The following is a 22,197-nucleotide window of genomic DNA, read 5'->3' on the forward strand; positions in this document are numbered from 1 at the left end:
AGTTAAGGACAACCACGCATCCCAGGCAGTGCAGCTGCAAACCAATTGGAGGAGGCTGTCCAGGAAAAGGGGCGGGCCATGTACGCGTCAGCAGTTCCAATGAAAGGTCACCTGTGATGCAGCGTGCTATGAATCTGGGGCTTGGTCCACTGGATGTCCTGGGAAGGAGAAGCAGGGCAGCTTGAGAATATCTTTCAAAGGGACCCACTGCCAGTGAAGATGTGGAGGGTGGGCAAGAGAGTGTCGGTCACCTGTCATAAGTGAGATAAGGTGGGCTCAAGTCACACACATTGTTATCTGGCTAAAAGACATCCTGCTTGGATTGTAGGCCCTTATTAGGATGTTCTGCTTCATTTTCTGCACATGGACTCTCGCTAAATACTGGTGAGCTGCTGGTCAGGCAATAACACAGAAACCAAAACAATAGTAGTAGTAGTAAAACACTGTTTATTAGGACAATTATCCATAAAATATTCTAATACGATAAAAACACCTATACAGTATAAACTGGAGATAAAACCCATAAACAGCTCCCCAACCCCATGAAAAGCACACCCTACTCAAACCCATCCTTGAAACTCTGTTTGACAGTAAGTATAAAACATGCAATTCCTACTGCCTCATCAAAGTAGCGCATTCCAGACAACAGTTCTATCAACTCCAACCTTTGCAATGTTCTGTAGTTTTTAAAAACTAGGGTCTTACACACTTAATATGAATATTAAAAAAATAGTCCCCGAGTACCTGAGACAAACATCATGTAGCATTCATGGGACATGTGCATAAACCATTGCCATACCGGGTCACATTAAACAGAAAAAAAAGCAATAGTTGATACTTTGCAGCTTATTTACTTCTCCAGATGTGTTGTTTTGGTGCTCTGTTTATATAATTAAGATAACTATGTCTAATTGACAGTAAACACTTGCAGCTCGAATCACTTCTGAAATTTCACACTCCATTTTGTCAATAAAAGGTGAGGCAATTTTCATCTTCACGGTATCAGCAAAATTAACTTTCACACTGAATGAAGTCGTTTTCTCCACGATTCCCACTTAAATGTATTTTTGCAAAATACACCATTGAAAATTATTCAAATATTTGGTGACTAGATGGAGTTGTCACTTAAATCTGCAGTCCTCAGTGATGGTCATTGATAATGCATATTTTTATATACATAAGATTATTCTCATATTTACTGTTAAAAAGAGCAATGTACAGTTTAGTCATTAATGATTTAAATGTTGTCTATTGATATTCAGGAAACCTCACAAACTGGCACTAATAGCTTTGTTTTGTTTGCGTTAGAGGCATCTTAGCTCAGCACCTTCCTTAATGAAGCGACTGCTGAATACTGACTCCTTTTTATTGTCTCTTTACACATTTTGAAGTACAACTCTGTGCCATGGTAGTATTTCAAAATTATTAATGTTAATTTTATTGTTAATTTTATTGACTTACAATTATATCGATTGTTGGGCAACAATCAGCTACCGACATATAATCAAGGTATGCATGCATAGGTAAGCTGAGATGAACTGTTTTAACTCCACATCTACTTACCATGACGATATATGGGTCATCTATACTGAGTAGCCAATGTAAGGGCAGGTCAATGAAAAAACCTGCTATTTTTGAAGAACGCCAGTGCCAGAGGCATTGGCATGGAAGCCTACGCGGACAATCCAATACGCAACTGCCAAGGATCTAACTTTACACTAAAAAGGAAGTCCAGTTGAGGCTCTTCGTCCCCACAACAAGTATTTATTTATTTAATTGGAATTTTTGTGAAGCGAAAACTTGCACCAGAGGGAATAGTAGCACTTTGCAAGCAGTGAGGTCAACATCCAATCAGAATAGTCCACAGTAAAAGTTACATTTTCACAACGTGGATCTGCAAATAGCATGTCAACATGTATAGTAGCAGATTATATATGCCACCTGGGTGTGGCCCTGTTTGTCAATGAGGAGAGCTCTAGAGTGTGATGTCAATTAAGAGGAGCAGCTGCCACCCCAGGCATGTCCTTCTCCTGGTCCTGGGGTGTGCAGCAAGACAAAGCAGTAGCTCTTTCCTAGTCCTCTTGAGTTTACAGAGGTGTGAGAGGAAAGGGAAAATGCAGACATGAACAGATCAGCCATGGCTTAGTATAAGAATGCAGTCAGATGTGTCATCAAGTTCTGGAAGCTGTGTGCCAGCAGGAAAGAGTGGATGGACTTTGCTTGGAACGACTGTATGACATGTAAAAAAAACCAAAGTTTTACTGTTGGACTTGGCCTTCTCTGCAGGGTCAGCCCCAAGCATTTTGATCTAACCCCTGTGTGTGTGTAGCCGGTTTTGTTGGCTCTAGGACACTGCACACTTTACCACTGCTAACCGGTGCTACAGTGTTTGTGCTGTCTCCTTTAAACATGGTAAATCTGGCAAACACCCAATTGGCATATTTAATTTACTCATAAGTCCCTCGTATAGTGGTATACCACATATCCAGGGCTGGTAAATTAAATGCAACTAGTAGATCTGCAGCACTTATAGTGCTACCCACTTAAGTAGCCCTTTGAAAACATGTCTTGGGCCTGGCATTGCAGCCTGAGTGTGTTATTTTACACTGGCATTTTGACCTGGCAAAATAAAAATGTTGCCAGGCCTAAACCTTCCTTCTTAGTTCATATAAGATACCCATAGGGTAGGAGCACAACATCCTATAGGGCAGGGTGCATTTTATTTAAAACATTGGACATGTACCTTTAAGTTTTACATGTCCTAGTTATCAAAAACTCTCAAATGCGTTCTTGACTATTTTTGAGGCCTACCTCTCCCATAGGTAACATTGAGTTACAATATTAAATGTAATAAGTTATACATTTTGATTGGGAGCAAGTAGAAAAGTTGTGTTTGGTCTCTCAGGATGTTTATTGGTAAAGATGGATTTTATATCTCAATTCCGAAAATGCCATATTTAGTAAGTTTGAAAAGAAGATTCTTTAGAGATATTCAGTACTGTGTTTCCATTGGGTTCAGTCTGTTGAAGATACCTCTGACGAAGGGCCTGAAATGCATTGGGATGAATCATTTAACTTGTTGCAAACAGAATGATTTTGCCAGTTCTCAAATGGAGCACTCTCATATAAGAAACATGTCGTTGAAGATTAAAGCGACTTGATCAAGACAAAGTCCACCAGTACTCTTGATTACTCAAGGATTCCATGTTAAACATTATTTGGATTTATGGTTTACTTGTCATTGAAAGGATTTAGAAAGTCACAAAGTATTGTGTTAAAAAAATGTATTCCACTCATGGAGTGGACACAGGTAGTGCACACTGTGTATAGAGCTGCACCCCTATCCTTAGATGCGGCACGTCTAAGGAAAGAGGCACTGCTGCCATTAAAATGAAAGTGCGGCATGGGGAAGTTTATAAAAAAAACAGTATAAGTGTGCCGTGCTATGAAAACAAAATTAAAGAAATGGGGGAGAGCGTGTCCTGCCTGCAACAGCAGGCATGAGAAAACCATTTAAGCAAATAGTGCTCGGAGGCTGTAATTAAAGCCTACAGAGTAACAACACATGTAACAGGGGATGTCCACATGGGAGGTTACAAAATGAGACAAGGTAGTACTAAGCCTATTGACCAATGAAAGGCTACAGTTTCCAAAGGACAATGACACTAGCCAATGAAAAGTATGGGTGGAAAGTGGGCGGAGCTTCAAGTCCATACCTGAATACAGCATGTCTCGCAGAGCAGCGCATGCGCTGCCCAGGCTCGAACTAAAACGGGGACCTTCAGACCTACTCTTCAGTATACTCCTCGATCTATGGATACTTATGTATTAACAGCATTCCAAAACAAGAGATCAAAACTAGAAAGAAGCACTTATCACACATTGGGCCTTTCTTTATATCTTGCATTGATGTAAAAAGCCCAGTCAAAGGATGAAGGCATCATCCAAGCACTCAACCATCCACTGGATGGAGCCGTGACGTCTGGAAAGGATCACAGATGCTGGGTGAAAATTCCCCAAACTTGCTGTGGTCGATTCAGGGCCACGTTTTAAATGGTTTCTGAAAGCGTGCCAAATATTACAGTTGCTATGGAAACATTTAGGATTGGAATTGCAACTTTCTATATTTAATTAAATAAACATGCCGTGCTAAAATTATAATTACAGTGCCTGCTGTCAGCAACGCGTCTTATGTACAGTATCAGCTTTCTGCACGCAACACATTCAGTTTGTCCAACTGTTTAAAATTATTCTGAAACTCTGTGTACATGTTTAGAATAGGCTGAGTATGTTAACAAAATACCAATGCCATAGAAATTCCAGCCGTCAGGTGTTGAACCATTGTACGAAACTGAGTTATTTGTCAGTTTTTTATCATCTAAATTAATTAAGGCCTTACATTGCTGTTGCATCACGCAAGGTGACTCAAGCCCTCAAGTCAGATTTACTATGCTACGAAGAGCCCCCTTGCATGCCTCTGCGTGGCATAGTGAACCTGGACCAACACAAGGCAGTCCAAGTCATTGCCTAGCATTATTCAGCGCTGGGAAGGCATTCCATGGGTGGAACGTTGGTGTTCCCACACATCCATGCACAGTTTTTGGCGCATTCACAGATTTGCTAGCAGGAGTAAACATGGGAATGCGTCAGAATGCTGTGCCTTCCCAGGTGTCGCGTATCAAGGAGAAATGTTTATTTCTGCTTATTTTTTATCTTTTTATGTGTCCTGCATTCTGCAGCATTCGTAGAAAGAGGAAAATGCCTCAGATGATTGTTACTGTGCAGAAACGTGCCATTTCCTGCACAAGACAATACTGCCTGCAATGTAGGCATCCTTGCACCATGGCGTAAGGGTGTCTGCATTGGTGATTGACAGTCACACATGCACCAATGCAGAGAGAGAGCAGTAATGCACCATATGTGTCAATATAGAACAAATTCTTATCCTCCCCATATGATGCGGCACAGCAAGTTGTCTTGCTGCGTTGCATCGTGCCAAATGTTTGTAAATCTGCCCCTATGTGTTTGTTGCTAGGATAAACGTGTGAATGCGTGCGCAGCTGGGCGCAGATTGGAATACCCACATTTTCATGCACAAAGAAAACAGATTTGGGGTCAGTTCTGGAGAAAATCTAATTTGGTGATGTATTGATTTAAAAAAAAGTTTGCATAAACATCACATGCCCAGTATCTTAATCTGGCTATGAATGCTAAAAAAAAAAGCATCAAAATACACAAAAAACTGGTGACAATGTATAATTACCAAAACATTGAAATTTGGTGCAATAAAAAAAACGCAAAGAGGGGAGACGAAGTGTATTAGCCAAAGCGTTTAGGGTTGTCGAAGGCTTCTTTCTGTTGCTGTTATGACCTTAAACAAACAGCATTGATTGGGGAGGACAGAAAGATGGCGACCAGAGGAAAGGAAAGTAGGGAGGTCAAGAGGAAAGAGTGACATTTAGAGAAAAATGGGACCGAGACAAAATAACAAACTTAAGTCTAAGGGTCAGAATGTAACGCTGCAGAACAAGTGAAGTGGTAGGTTGGAATGAGAGAAAAGGAGCAGTGGCGGTCAAAAACAACTGGTATGCCGATGTCTTGTTAGGTGGACCTGAAGAATTCAGGGGGTATACCCCGAGAAATAGGTATTTAAGGAAAATGGAACTTGGGCACTCTTGGTATCCAGTAAATAAATGGAACAGGAAGAACAAAAACAAGATGGGTTGTTCAGAGGTCATCCCCCATGAAAAAATGTAAAGTTTAACAGAATGAATGTGATCACAACAAAATCCATGATGCATCTTGAAAGAGACATTTTTGGAATAAATAGAATTTGTCATCCTGGTGAATGCCATTCATTCTAAAAAATGTCAAGGGATGTGGTTCGACAACGGTTGTATGCAAAGTTATTAAGGCAAATAAAGCTCCATAATATCGACTACCAACATATTGTCTAGGTAAACAAATATAAGGGAGTATACATTCACTATTCTTACCTCAACATATACTTACCGCGACGACATGCTGATCGCGCAGTCGATGTTAAGCGCAGGTCGATATGAAAACGTTTGTCCAAACACTTCAACAAGGGTTTATCAGAGCCTGCTTCCATTTTAGCGGGATTTTTATTTCTCTATAGAACAAAAAACAGTATTGCTATGTAAATATATTTACCTCGGGGGACCTTACTATACAGTATATTTACATGTAAATTGCCATAGGGCATTGTAATATGGGAAATATAGAAAGAGATGACAGGGACCAAAGGAGTAGCATCTACATTTAAATGTAATGGTCTGAATAATGTTTTTTTTAAACAAAAAACCCACTTTCATGATCCTAGGGTTGCGGAGGCTCTGGTGCAAAAACTAAGCCAAAGCCTGCGAGAATCACCGTCTATCAGGGACACTGAAACATGGTTACTGATATACAAATAAAGTACAGTGAAGTTGTAAATTCTTTTTATTACTGAAACTTTATTTTGCTGAAATTATTAATTAGGTCGCATTAACCTTTCAAATATTGTACTCTATAAATCATTGTTAATGTCAATTTTGAGATTGCTTTTTAACTTCATTAAGTTTTATCGCATATATTATGATAGGTTGCTATTAGTTACTGTCAATGTCAAATATTAATCATCTCAGTAAAGTCCTGTCACACCTGGCTCCTTTTTGTTGAATCTGTAGTACATTATATTGTGTTTTTCTTTCAATTTAGTGGGTAGGCACTTGTTTAGAACTATATATATATATTTTTTTATAAAGTGCTACATATAACTGGTAGACTCCCCCGCGCGCTTTACAGGTGCCGTTGGAAGTTACCTGGGATAGCAATCGTTTTTCTAGAACATACAAAGTTAAATATAGTAGTTCTGAGTCTTCCCTGAAAGACTTTGATGATCATTTTTTGATTGCTATATTGACTCCCTAACTCTAAAATAGGTTTTTTAATTCATATATATTTATTATTTGTATTTGTTCTATTATATTTTTTGTATATAGTGCACAAACCTGATCGGGCTCCTGACGAAGGCCTAGCCGAAACACGTTGTCAACCTACTGCCCATGTATTTCCGCTGCTCACAGAGTAATAACTTGAACAGGAAAAATATCTATTGTATTTAGGAAATATCTGTTAGAAATGATCATGTTATGATAATTAGGCACTGCATCTTGAATTTGAATATTTAATCACGCCGAAGCTAGATTTAACTTGCACCTTCTATGAATCAGTTTGTATATATAAAGAGGCTTTATTGATGCATTGTGGTTTATAAATGCACATGTTTATATAGAGAAATTAATTGATTGTAAAATACATTTTTTGTAAAACAAGAAAACAAAAATCAACAAAAAATATTCATATTTAGTATTAATTAAAGAGAACAACGAAAAATATACAAAATTGTTTGCTTTGTTATTTGTAACAACACATTTTAGTGATACATGCAAGTAATCTTGTAATTTAACTGTCAGCAATTTTATTGTCTATGGGAGTCAATAGGCAACAGGTTTGATTTTGACACTGTGCCCGGTGTCCCACCTTTTCACAAATAAAAGACTTTGATGATCGGCCACAAGCAGAGGTAGGTGCAGTGCTTAATTTTCAAAAAGGAAAGACTACAAGTACAGTGTCAGAGGTGCAGAGTGTGGATTTTGCTGAATACCATCACTGTATGTTCTACCTCCTGACTTTTACTTACACCACCCTGCTCTTTCTCTCTCCTTACCTCACTCTTGTGGGTTCATCCCTGCTTTCTCCCTTTGTCGCTCTTTTCCTGTCTTTTTCTTACTCTTTTCTCCATTTTCTGCCTTTCCCTCACTTGCTCTGGGTCAAATCTCATGACTTAGGTCCTGATTTAGATCTGGACGGAGGGGAATACTCCATCACAAGCATGACGGATAGCCCGTCCGCCGTATTGTAATTCGATTATATCTTATGGAGCTTGTAATACGGCAGACGGGATATCCATCACGTTGGTGACGGAGTATTCCTTCCGACGAGATGTAAATCAGGCCCATAGTGTTGCTCCTAAAGATGAGTACCATTTCCCCCACCTGCATCCCCTTACACAAATTAAGCACCCTGTGCAAATGTTGGCATGCGTTTTCTAGCCCCTACTATTATAACTGATATTCAGGGGGCTGAGCCTAATGTCAAAGTAGACAAGCATTAGCAAATCTAGTAGGTCTGGATATAACGTGCTGACACATGCAGCATTAACACCTTATAGCAAGAGGTACAGGAGAGAGCCAGCAGGAATGGACACAGAAGTTATCAAGCACACCTTGGTGCAACTCTATGCAAGCATGGAAGGATGCACCAAACATTCAGCAGCATTAAGAGGCTGGTCCAAGAAAGCCAGTGATGCAATTAGCGGTGGCCCCAAAGTTGACTCTATTTATATTGTGAGCCATAGGTCAAAACCCAGAACTAAAATCAGATATGCTCTAACGACGCTGGCCCTAATCATCACTGCAGGCCTAGAAGAATATTCCTGATTAGGGAAAAGCTTGACATGTGCATATAAAGGGAACTGACAAGATATTTTCACCTGCTTCTACCACTTTGAAGCAACCCAAGAACTCACTAGGCATCTCTTTAGTTTTTGTTTCAATCATTTTACTGACAAATATTCATTTTAATTATTTGACTTATCAATTTCGTTTTGGAAAACACAATCTTACCTACATGAATTTTCTAAACAATGATAATTATCATTGAAATGAAGGAGCATAACAGGACCATAAACACATTCTGAGTTCACATACCTCACACACCTTAAACCATTGTTATCCTAATTAGCTTAATGGGAACTGTGCTTCTTACAAAATAGAAAAACAAGGACAGTTTACATAGTGATCTATATTCTAAGACAGTTTATTTGCATACAGACAAAAGAGCCATGCCTGTGCTTTGGGTACTTATTTGTATTGCACATGCAGGCCGAGAGAGATTACCGGGCATATGAAATAAGGAAAATCAGAATGCAAAAACAGGATGGCAGGGGGTAAAAGAATGTAGTGAATTAGACACGTACCCACATCTTCAATTGCTTTGGTTGCAACAAATATACATTTCCACTGTTCTGTTTGTTGGTTGAAGTAAGATCCATTATCCTTTGAGGGCATGTGCACAGGAAGATCTTTAGAGGTCTGCTGTGGAAGAATCTTAGAGTGGACCTGTGATGATAGTGAGTAAATGGGATCCGAAGAAAGAATTAATGGTGTGGAAGGCCAGGTGGCCCATGTATAATCAATTGCAATGGATGTATTTACAACCAAAAGCCTGCCCCCGCCTTGCAGTATGGCAGACATTTCTTTCAACGAGAGCTAACGACAGGAGATTGTTTCCATAAAATAGTTGTGAGGAAACCACCACTATGATAGAGGAGGCCAGGCTAAGAACAGTCAATAAGGATAGGAGGCAGTGCAGGCATTGCGGATGGACGATGGATAGTTGAGATGTGTTACAATAGAGTTGAGAGAAGTTCATAGAAAATCCTAAATTATTAAATCTCTTTGTTATATCTGGGCAAAGGACCATAGTTCCGGCTACTACCATCTGGCCTCTAGGTTATATTTGTCTCAAAAGCTGATTAACTGTATTTTATTTGTTCCAACTAGGCAAATTGTCTTGGATCTGGTGTAACATAATTAATTTAACTTTTTTTCTTTGGACCAACTGTAAGTGAACTTATTAATGAAGTCCAACATTGTGATAAGTTTGCTAGATAGCGTTAGGATTTGAAAGTCAATTCATCATATGTGACCTCCAAGGCAATGGCAATGGTAGGAAACATCATATATATGACCAGATCAGTGTTAAGTGGAAGTGCTTGAAAAGTCACTTCTTAACCAATAGGAAGTGTTCTGGGTAATATTGCCTTCCATCATTTGTTAACCTATTGGTGCCACTACACAAGAATCCCAAGTATAGGCAAATCACTGTCTCCCCTGGCTGAATAGGAGCAATCAGCCCCATATACTAACCCAGTTTCCCTCTATCTGGAAACTTTAGTAACCCCAAACCCATTTTAGCCTTACTGTGTCATATCAGTGAAGCACACGTTAAGACTATAGGCACAGCACACGGAGAGAAAACCAAAAAACTGATGGATGCAAGTATTTGAGTTAAGGCTGAAAGCATATCTAGAGACATCTTGAACATTTTTATTTGACGGAGAACGGGTAAATCATTTAAAATATGAATATCTTTTAGTTAAAAGATACACACTCTTCAATTTCCTGCCATGCAACCATGACAAAGAGAACATTAAGGGCAGGTAAGGCAAATTGAAATCAATTGATCTGCAAATTAATTTCATCAAAATGGGCTGTGGGAGTGACATGGCACCTCTTTTAAACCATCCCAGTGACACCCCATGACTTTTACACTCAGATGAGAAGCTGTAAAAAGTTACTTACCTATATCACTAGTTTTCTAACATGAGAATCTTCACTAGATTAACAAACACTGAAAGATGTAGCCCCTGTGTGACTATTGAGTGTTTATGCATATTAATGAATATTAATTAGAAGAAACAAGCTTTACTGCAATGTCGTGGTTGTAGTATGTTCACCAACAGGGACTGATAAAAGGTAGGCCCATATCCAACCTCTACAACTAGCTAAAGCTAAATACATGCTTACTTTTCTTACTTGCACCCACCTGGAGGAGTGAGTAGCTGCACTGTACAAACTCCTGATTGATTGATATCTTGGGGGGGGGGGGCATGGGACCCACTTTCCCCTGTGTAAGGGTCACTCTCAGAGGCATTGACTATGTGCCACGCGCAGTGTGCCTACTGGTGGCCTCTTTGACACTGTGCCTGCCTCCATAATCGGGTGTGGACACACAGGCAGAGTGTTTCTCTCATTAGCATGGGGCCATGCCCTCATGTCCATGGGGAACTTCCCCTGAAGACAGCACCAGCACTTTATGTGCACCAGTGCTATCTTTATTACAGAAGAGTGTGCACAAGTGTCTGCACCTTCTATAATTCCCAAGTGCAGAAATTGGGCACACATGCCCCTTGCTCCCTCGAGGCAGTGTTTGTAGTATGGCCTCAGATTCACATATTATTGTGTATTTATGGACTAATACTACTAAAAGTAGTGCTAAGAAGACCCAGATGAACAACTCAGATTTTAACATGCCTAGCACATGATGGGTAAGAAGGGAATGACTGGAGCGGGTGTCGCTCCTCTCAGAGAGCACAACAAACAAAAAAGTTGAAAATAAATTTGAAAAAATAAACTTGAAACAAACATAATTTCATTGATGATCTTCTGCACAGGCGGCGGCTGTAGCACTAGATGATATAACATTGGGATCAATATACTCTGAAGGTAATGCCATGCTGCTTCAGGCTGCTTCTAACTCCAGGATGACCTTAGCTCGGCATGGCTTCACAGGGTGGGGAGAAGGCTTGGCTGGGTGAGTTTTGCTTTTTCTTTGTTTTTTAACACAATTGCTCTGTATTAATGAGAACCATTTTTCTATACAGACTAACTCAGTGAGCACTGCCCGCCTGAGCGAGTGCGAAGAAAGGATGAAGGCCCTGAAGGCAAATATTGTGTAATGTGAGTACTGTGATCAATGCATCGTGACGTGTGTGAGCATTTGTGTCACTGGTAGCACAGTATTAAATACAGCGGTATTTGCGCGTCAGCTATTTGCTTAACCCCTTCAGTGCCACGCCCTTTCCCCCTCCTGTGCCGGGCGTTGCATTAGTGGGTGGGGTTCATGACGAGATAGTCTCGTCATGGGCACAGCGCAACCGTGCTCCATGACGAGACTATCTCGTCATGGGCACAGAAGAGGTTAATAGACAATAAGGAAATATAACTGATTAAACAGCTAAACTCGATGACATAAATATGTTATTACTAGATTTAAAATATTGCTTATGATGCAACTGAATGCGCTGAATCAGTGTAGTTTTCCGCTGCCATTTCATGATAAATTCATACATTTTCATCATCTCATTTCTCAGAAAAATGATGTTTCATCAATATCCTTCATAGCAATGTTCAAAAACACAGCACGCATTTTCACTTTTCCAAGTCTGTCTTCTGCATGCATGTCCACCCCTGTGTTGTTTGTCATCAGAACCCCACCCCATAAGCCTGGTGTAGTACTGGAAAACATATATACTTAAAATAGCTCTTACACAGCATTTTGTTCTACCATTACCATGGTGTTATAAAGGTAGATCTTGTTTTAATACTAAGGTCTATGGGCCATATGTACGAAGCTATTTTGCATTCGCAAACTGGCCGATTTGCAGAATCAGCCCATTTGCAAATGCAAAAAGAGCTTTTCCAAAGAACCAACTGCTATTTTGCGATTTGGTAACCTGTTACTGAATTGCAAATTGGGTTTGCTAGCCGGTATTAAGATGGGGCGTTTCAAGGGCGTCCCTTCCCAATAGTGAGTCGCAGAGGTATGTAGGAATGTTTTGCTACCAAATACCAGTCACAAAACATTTGCAGTTTAACATCAGATTCAGCCTGATGGTAAACCATTCGCAAATGGGAAGAGGTCCACAGGGGACCCCTTCCCCTTTGTGAATGGTGGCAATAGCGTTTTTAAGCAGAGGTAGTGGACATTTTTTTCTTTTAAGCGCATCCCGTTTTCCTTTAAGGATAACGGGGTGCATTTTTAAAAAAAATGATTGCTTTATTTAACCTCTTCTGTGCCCATGACGAGATGGTCTCGTCATGGAGCACGGTTGCGCTGTGCCCATGACGAGACTATCTCGTCATGAACCCCACCCACTAATACAACGCCCGGCACAGGAGGGGGAAAGGGCGTGGCACTGAAGGGGTTAAAAGCAATCACAGATTATGCTGGTCTGCTGACCCCAGCAGGCCATTATCCCCGTTAATTTAGCGATTCCCAATGGCTCGCACATTGCGATTCTACTTCATTAATATTCATGAGGTAGGTCAATTTGCGACCTACTAGGAATTGCTAAATGAAACTCATGGAGTTTCGTACATTAGGAAAACCTATTACCTAATAGCAATTAGCAGAAAACCGCAAATAGGTAACCGCTATTTCCAAAATTGATACCATGTTACATAAAGTGAACACAACAAGCGCTAATTTAACACATGGGGCTGTATCACATAACATCAGCACTGCGAGTACTAATTTAAGACACAGTCTCTGCCACACTTTTGGGCTGAGTTGCAGCTACAATAGTTGAAGAGCTGGGGCAGTGCTATTTTACCACCTAAGACAGTGTTAAATGGTTGCTTGGCTCTTGGACTGTTAAAGAATGTTCTGTTTCTGACTGGAAATGTCGCAACATTTGTTGAATTATCCAAAGAAAACAAAAGAACATAACACAGTAACATACACAAACCAACTTTACAACACAGTTGTCAGCAGCACAAAAACACACAGACAACATTACCACTACTACAAACATTCCTGTCACACATTACCGCCTGCAGAAACCAATACCATTTCTTCTGCTTTTAAAGCGCATGTTCACCCATGGGTCTCTTGGCGCTGAGTAACAGATTTTTATTGTTAACCAACTCAATGGTACTCATTTTATGGACCTCAGACGGATGAAATGCAGAATAGCCCCACCATAATTTGAACCTGTGGCCATGAGGTTGAAGACAGGCCCTTAGCGTGTAGGCAATAGTCCACTAAGCCATCAGACCAGGAGATCAATTTCTATCTTTCAATGGTAAATGGAGTTTGCATCAAACTCTGTCTTAACTCACCACCAAATTTTGAAATAGCGCCACTGAATAATATTTTGTTTCTGGCCCTCTGTGTCGTAAACAATGCAGATTAAATAAAGAAAAAGTCATTTTTAAATATGTTATACATTGAGTAAGCCAGAACAAACATTTAACTGCACAGTTAGTGAGTGAGCTGAAACTCTGCCTTTAAAATCGTCCACATGTTAAGTGAATTCATGTCTCAGTGATCTGTGTATAACCTGCACATAAGGCAGTTGTCCCTTGCTATGGCTTTGTGAGCTCCACGGATATTTACACTCTCTTTCTTACGACTAGTAGTGGCCCCGATAAAACTTTTTAACTTTTTCAACGGAATAGGGAAAAGAAATACATAAAACAACTTACCTGGCGCTCGAGTCGGCGATGCAGCGAGCACAAGGTAAGTGGTTTTATTTATTTATTTATTTTCTTTTCCCTATTCCGTCGTTTGTCACTTCCACCCACCCCCGCTCCCCCCACCGCGCTTACCTGCACGGTCCGCCTCTGACTAGAAGTGCCACCTTTTCTTCATTTGTCAGCCACAACTTGACTTAATCTCTGATTTTTTGGCATTTTCAGCATCACACCGAAAACAGTTTTGGGTACAGGGTTCGACCAAATTGTTTCCCTTAGGCTCAGCAAAGACGATTTCTGTTTTCTCATTATGTGGAGGTGCTGAGACACTAGGGGTACATCAATAACAACTTATGTAGAAGAATTGCACATTATTAGGGCCATTGATTAATGAGCTTCCATTGGGATTTTTGGGACATTTCATAATGAGTGAATTGGAGAACTTCTTGTTAATTTTAGGGAAATATATTTGTGATTTTTAGAGTACATTATTCGGAATGTTAAATAGATTCATCCTGACTGTTGAAGCCATTTCTGGGTAAAAATCCTGCAATGCTTTTTAAGCGTGCCCTAAGTTCATCATTCAATGGCATTTTGTTGTGAATTTATTGGGAAATGTAGTGGTGATTTTGCAACTCTTTTATGCTGATTATGTGAGGACCCTACATGGTGAATTCAAGCTAATCGAAAGCTGAATCAGAGATTGTCGTGCTGACTATATAGAGACAAAGGGGCATATCTACAAGGCGGCGATAGAAAATTATCACCGCTTTTGTGGCCGTTTTTGTCCAAAAAGCAGCGATAATTTTATCACCTAATTAGCAAGGTCAAGCTATCGCGTGAAACCTTGCATTAGCGCCCGTATTCTTAACGCCCAGCTTTGCATCTCTAATGAGATGCAAAGTGGGCGTTCCTGACCTGACATGACTGGAGAAATGTCGCTAAGCGACATTTCTCCTATCATCAAACCCCACGCTATGAAGCATAGCGGCAAGAAAAGTAGCGATAAACCCTGTTATCTCTACTTTCCTTACGCTTGCTTCAAGACTGACTTAGCCATGATATCCTATGGAAGGTGGATATCATGGCTAAGTATGTGAGGCCCTATCATCAACCTAACGCTAAAGCTAGCACTAGGATTTTTATTGCTTTTGAGATAAGCGTTGCTAATAGCACGCTATCTCAGCGATAAAAATCCACGCTAGCTGGCGATAATTATCCTAGCGCTAAGTGCGCTTAGCGATAATTATCGCCGGTTGTTGCTGATATGCCCCAAAATGTTGTTTAAACACATTTCATAATCAATGCTCTGGCATGGAAAGTTCCATCCATGCCCTATGCTCAGCAGCCATGGAAACTGAACCATTCCCACTTCACAAAGTCTTTTCTCTCTATACCCCTCTTCTTATTTGGAGCCACCTAGATTGGAATGCTCCCCAATACACCTGAGGCACCGTCCCTTTCAAATATTCAAATAGGGTCTAAAAGACCGGATTGGTCCTTGTAGTGTAGGTAAATTCTGACAGAACAATAGACACTGTTCCCCCTTGGGGTTTCTCTCGCTTGTGTCTTGGAAATGTAAAGGAATCAAGAAAAAAAAGCAAACACCATGGGGAAACCTGGGCCCAGATTTACTAACATTTGGTGCAATGCAGCAAGACAACTTGCTACGCTGCATGCCAGGGAGAGAGCAAGAATGCATCCCGTTTACTAAGATATTGTGCATTCCTGCTCTCCTGCCTGACGCCAACACAGGCACCCTTGCACTATGGTACAAGTGTTCCTATGTTACAGGCAGGATTGTTTTTGTGCAGGAAGGCACCCCTCCTGCACAAAAACAACCCTCAGGGGCATTGTCCTCTTTCTATGTGTGCTGCAGCATACACAGAAAGAGGGAACAACGAAGAGAAATAACCATATTTCTCCTCTTTACACCTCTTATGGGATGGCGTTACATTTTGATGCATTCTCAGGTTTATGATTCTTAGTAAATCTTGGAATGTGCCATAGTCCATGGGTGGATGCATGAGAACACCCACCCTCCACCCGTGGAACGCCTTACCAACACTGAATAATGCAACGCAGCGACTTGTGCTGTTTTTCTTTACTCTAGATTTACCAAGCCACGCAGAGCCATGCAAGGTGGCATTGTAAATCTGACTTAAGGGCTTGTGTTGCATTGCCTTACAAGATACAAATACAAGCCCTTGGCAAATCTGGGCCTGAAACTTTTTTTCTGCCTCGTGCCTTATTCCTTCCCCAAGAGGTCTAGCATTAGCACAGTTTACCACAACAGGTGTTGTCACTGATCTTACTGGGACAGCATGGCTAGACACACCCGCCATTTACTCCTTTCTCTTCTGTTGGATAAGCATACCTTCGATGTGAATTTGCTTTGGTAAAAAGAGGAAGAGTGAGAATTCCAGGCATGACTTCTTCACCTCTGTGGCATATCTTGGCTATTTGACCTTATGTACTAGGCCAATGTCTTTTGCTTAATTTCTTAAGGTGTCTACTTACAAGTTTTTCTTGTGCAGATTAGCACAGGCAGGAGGAAGAGAAATGACCTGAAGAGAAGGTAGAGAAAGAGTAAGAGAGAGGAGATATTGCACTGTGGGTCTAAAACTAAGGCATATGAAAGAATTAAAAAGAAAACGTCCCATGTCATGAAAGCAGAGGTAGAGGTGAATCGCGCAGATAGATGTTTGCTCCTATAACAGTTTGGTTTAAATGTTTATTTTTTGTAAGATGAAGACTACAAAATATCATGTAAAATATGTATCATAACATCATATGCTTTCTTACCACCCTCAGATGCTTCTAAATACAACCGATATCAATTATTGGATTTTGAGTTTGTTCTTTAATTAAGAGTGCTGCTATTGCTCCCCCTCCCTTGCCTATTTCCCTTATTGTTTATATTATGTATATTTCTTTTTGTATATAGCATAGTAGTTCTATCCTTATATATTCTTGCTTTCCCTCACAAAAATGTTATGTTAAATAGGATTTGTTCTATTCATTTTATTGCTGTTCTTTTTCTTGTTATTCTTTAATAAACTCAAACTTAAAAAAAGAGTGCTGCTAAAAACAGCTAAATCATCAGAGCTATTCTGGACCAAAATGTCAGGACAGCAAAGAGTTTACCCCCAGCTTTTCTTCGTCAAACCTTTTGGCCTGACCATCATGATAGCTGCCAAAAAGATGACTTTCTAAGACAACTGATGAACAGAAAAACCTAAGGCACAATTCAGGGATAAAAAAAAGTGGCATTGAACATTGGTAATAGCAGTTTATATCATGTAGCAGAATATTAGACTTTTCGCCACCCGAAACTCTTAAAAATCTGTCATGCACTTGTGAAGGTCTGATGTCAAAACACAGCTCCCATCCACTAGCTTTACACTGTGAAGCATCAGTAGAAGGGAAGTCCTGTGATATAAGGGAAGACTGTACCACCAAAGATTAAATGAGATATTGACCACGTTCCATTAGCTTGAAGTCAAGTGGATCTAATGGAGTCGGTAGAAGCTGATATTAGCCAACATCACGACCCAAAGGGTCATGGTAAAAGGAAGAACAATGCCATTCGTTCATGCCAAAGTAGACTTTGCTGTTTCTATTTGCAGTTGCTGCATATGCCTATTTTTAGATAGCTGTCTGTAAAAAACAAATCAAAGAAAGTATATCAATATGTGTAAAACCAAGCTCCTCGTAGAGTGTGCCCTAGTCACAGTGTCAAGAATGACATCAAAAGAGACAAGTGCTCCAGACAATATTTCAACAAACTTCTGTAGACATGTTTTGCCAATCTGGACAACTTTTCTCACTTTCTGGGTGACATGTGCAGATCCCCATTGGTCACCAAGCACATCTCCTCACTAAAGCCCCCTTCCATAGGTAAGTGCCCTGAAACATTGAGCGCAAGCCTGTATCAGTTCGCAGAGTAGCTCTACCTGAGATCCCACCCACGCAGAGCATGTGCATCCCACACAGTGTGGAAACGTCCCTGTGACCAGCAGTAGGAGCTTCATATTGTTGCTTGGCAACTAAGCTCCTTCTCATTAAAGTTGTCTAAGTGAATTAATTGCATTCCTTCACAGGGTAACTTAATTCATTGCATGTAATGCAAAACATTCAGCACAATTTATCAGGCTAAATACATTCACATCTCCATTTTTTCAAGATGCCCACTCATGTTTCCTAAGCGCACAAATGGAGGCTACTTACGTCTGATTGTAATTATTTTTTTTTCATTCTGTATGAATGATTAAACAATGGTCCACACTTAAGACTGGCTAATCTTGGGAAAAACAACGCTTCTGTGTTTTGAAGGCAGCTACCTGAGGCTAATAATGTTGAAAAAAGCGTACAAAGCCTCAGGGTTTATCTACCATGGAGATACAGGAAAGGAGCAGGACTTGTGAACCAATGAAATTCCTTGATTTGTCTTTGGTCTTGTGGAGAGAGACATTTATAGATCAGTGTGGCTTTGGCAAATTCCCAAGAGCCCGAATGAGTGCTCTTTTTGCATTTTAGTCTATGTATTGTTACTTAAATTCCAATTTTCCCATCACTCAGTCAGTGGTGTGATGCTAAAAGATGTGCCCACCCCCATCACTTACAGATATGCATTGGCCTTGCACTGAATGGGGGACCCTTAAAGGCTTGGGGGGGGCAGGAGGGCTTGATATGTCGCACTGCAAGGTCTGCTGAGGGTGCATTACACTCCTGCCCAGAGTGGTTAAATATTAAATTTGATGATGGCTAATGTTTTGTAATGGCATCTTTTAAAGCTCCTGGTTGCGGCACACCCCAGCTTACAGATGGTTAGCAGGAGATTTTATTTTGTATTTGTTTATTCCCAAAACAGATTCAGGGTATTTAAAGACAATGTATATGAACACATTTTCCCCTTTTATATGTGATTTCTTTAATATTTAACGTTTTTATCTTCAATATTTTCTTAATCTTGGCTAATGTTTTATTGTATATAATTCCATTATTATATATATTATTTCCTTTTCTTTATTATTGATATGATGCCCTAAGTTGTACACCGTTTCTTGAACTTATTATGCTAATAAAGCTTTCTAAAACTCAAAAAAAGACTGTAAATCACTGTTTCTCACCGGTATTTCCAGCTAATTCTAAATCTGCAGTAACATAATGTTTACCAGTTGCTCTAATGCCAATGCTGGATTCGAGGTTTTATTGTACATTGCCCAAATATGGCTATCTTAGTGCCTTTTTGGTAAAGGCACTCGTTCAGACTAAGTCCCATCTGCTTGGCAGGAATCTAACTGCCTTCGCGGAGCAGAGTTGAGCACTTTTCCCAGTGGGCGCCACGTTGTATTGACCCTGGTCAACTGAGCATTTTCTTTTAAAATTAACACCCAAAGTGAGTTTGTTTTGAAAAAACAAAAATACCAAAATCCTTGATACTCAGGGATTTTTTCCCTGTACTTTAGGTTTAGCCAGTATTTAATTTGTAAAGAAATAAGTGATATTTCCCATGTTAGGAGACCACTGCAGCTTACACCACCCATTGCACTACTAATGACAATACAGACTCTTTATACACTAACGATTACTAATACTTGCCACCCAACCTATTCATATAGGTTTGGGTGGCTGGTATTAGTAATTTTTAATGTATATAGAATTATTAAACAACTGTTGTTGTGTTCATCACTTAAAGAGACAAACAGCGCCACCATGTGGCTGGCTATCATATGTTCCGGTGTTGACAACTTATTGACAGTGCTGAGCACTGGAAACCACTGGCGCAAATTAAGCACTGAGGTTATCATTTGACCTCCATGCCTGAGATAATCATGCATTTTATGGCGGTCCCGGCCAGGAACTTTTTTTATGAGAAGTGCAATTGACACCATGACCTGGCAGACAGACCACCAGGTCAACAGAGTCCATTGGCAGAGGTTGCTAGGGCATCACCAGAGGAAAAACGGTGATTCCACCATCTCTAAATAAGGTGGAGGCACCATGAGTTTAGTCGGACTGTTGAACTGCTAACCTATGGCACTTCACCATATTCTAAATGATCCTGAAAGTCTCTCCAAAGCCTATTCATATAATGCCTGGGTGGGAATCTACATATTTATTGAGTTATTCGTCAAAACTGAATATCTTTGATGCATCCTCTCCCGAAATAATGCATGTGATTCCTCATAATGCGCATAAACCAAATGTTTCAAAAGAAAGCTTTCTCAAGCAGTGAAATAACATTGAAAAGCAGATTGCTCTAATACCTGTATAGTTCTTGTTTGAGTGAAAGACATTTCCCAATCACCCTGATGATGGAGCCTCGCTCCTAAAATTGTTACACCATTCCAAATTAGCCTATTAATTGGAATTTTGAGTGCAGGCCAGCCAACCAGATTACACAAAATGTAGCCTGGGACAACCAGAAGACCTCCACTAAAGCTTGCCCCCAATGGATAACCAACTAGAGAAGGAAAGGTTATGTGGGCACATTCATAGTCAAATAGCATTATTGGACCTAGATCAGGTAAACAATTCTAACCGGTGTTCGTAACACCCAGAAGTCTGGGGAGGACTAATAGCTTGCACTATTGTCCAATTCTATCGGAAGGATACAATTTAATCAGTTTATGGCTCAATCGTTTTGTATTTGCTGCTGTTTTAAGTTCAAGAAAAGGTTTATTGAAAAGATTAATATGATCATAAAAACAATACTTCGTATACGCAGTTATTTGTTAATACTTAAATACATGAAGGTGTAATAAAAAATAATAATGATATATAATATCCAATAAAATAGTAAGGATGATATAGAAGATGATATGAATACAATCAAAGGTTCACAGAAATCGTAAATAACAGTACATGTCAAAAATACACAATTTTAAAAGATAATATAGAAAATGATAATTTAAGCATAATTATAAATAAACAATAGGAGGTCAAGGAGGCTTGGTAACTTCTTGTTGTAAGGGAGCAGGTAAAGAAGTTTTCTTCACGACATCATCTAGAAATTGTGTGAGTGGGCCCCAAAGGTGAGATCGTTTAGTAGCAAGAGAAATAGGATGAACGAGTGCTGTATCGAGGTGATGATTGTGACATACAGTATACCACCAAGCTAAACAGGACAATTTAGAGGAATCTTTCCAGTTTTTTTATATTTGCTGTAAAGCTACAGCTATTAACAAATCAATAAGTGGTAACTGGGATTGACTCGTTTTCCAGTCCGGTGTTAAACTACCTAGGAAAATGGTATTTGCTGCTGTTTTATAGCTCAAATTTCAAGGTGCTGTGTCTAATATTAGATATCGCTGGTGCAGTGCAACGCGGGGGTTGCCTGGTTCTTTTTCCCAGGGGGGCACAATCCTTAAACGCCTCCTGCCATTTGTAATGGGAGCTTTTCATTGCGGCACTTAAGGCATAATGGCAGATCGAGGATTCAATTATCAAAGATCATAATCCTCAATAGGAAAACACTTAGCTGCGCAGTGGGACACACTGGTTGGAGAGCAAATTAATCATTTTCTATTTTTTTGGCACTGCTGCCTTCCCTGATGCTCAGCCATAAAGCCGAGCACTGATTCTCATACCACTTTGCATGGCACTTTTCACATGAACAATTTTCCATGTATGTGTTACCTCTGGGGGTAACAAATATATGCTAGTTACCAGTCTAACAAATATTATCAGTTTTTGCCTGGAATATCTCATCGTTTTGATGCTATTAAGAGAAAGACAAAATGCTTCCAAGAAGCCCCAAATGCGAAGAATCATTGTTTTCTTTCATGACCATTGTAAATTTAGTGCAAATACTCCTGATCCAACAGTAACCTTGGAGTCTTCAACTTTGCTTGGAAACAGTGACTGCTGTGGTAAAGTGCAACCTAGGAGCATTATAAAGGTAACTTAATTTGTTATTGGGTGTCAATCCAGTTTTCTGACTCTTACACCTAAATCTGAGTCAGTGATATCTGAATTTGTTACTGGTAAAAGCTATTGTTGATATTTTACATTGCTGTGATGCGGCTTAATGGCTGGATCACAGGAGCACTTCCGCATTCGAAGCCGATGTTATTGAGGCCAAAAG

The 22,197-nt window shown here is 40.0% G+C and overlaps 1 protein-coding gene across 2 annotated transcripts in view; it reads left to right on the forward strand.

Moving 5' to 3' along the window:
• Positions 1–22,197, forward strand: part of KCNJ6 (potassium inwardly rectifying channel subfamily J member 6) — a 1,239,800-nt gene that overhangs the window by 657,936 nt on the left and 559,667 nt on the right. For both annotated transcript variants that reach the window (XM_085621266.1, XM_085621265.1), the window contains exon 3: positions 11,513–11,588. The gene's annotated coding sequence lies outside the window, so the exon portion shown is untranslated. The remainder of the gene's footprint in view (positions 1–11,512; positions 11,589–22,197) is intronic.

The sequence above is a fragment of the Triturus cristatus genome, chromosome 8 (genome assembly GCF_964204655.1).
Source record: "Triturus cristatus chromosome 8, aTriCri1.1, whole genome shotgun sequence".
NCBI classification, from domain to species: Eukaryota; Metazoa; Chordata; class Amphibia; order Caudata; family Salamandridae; genus Triturus; species Triturus cristatus.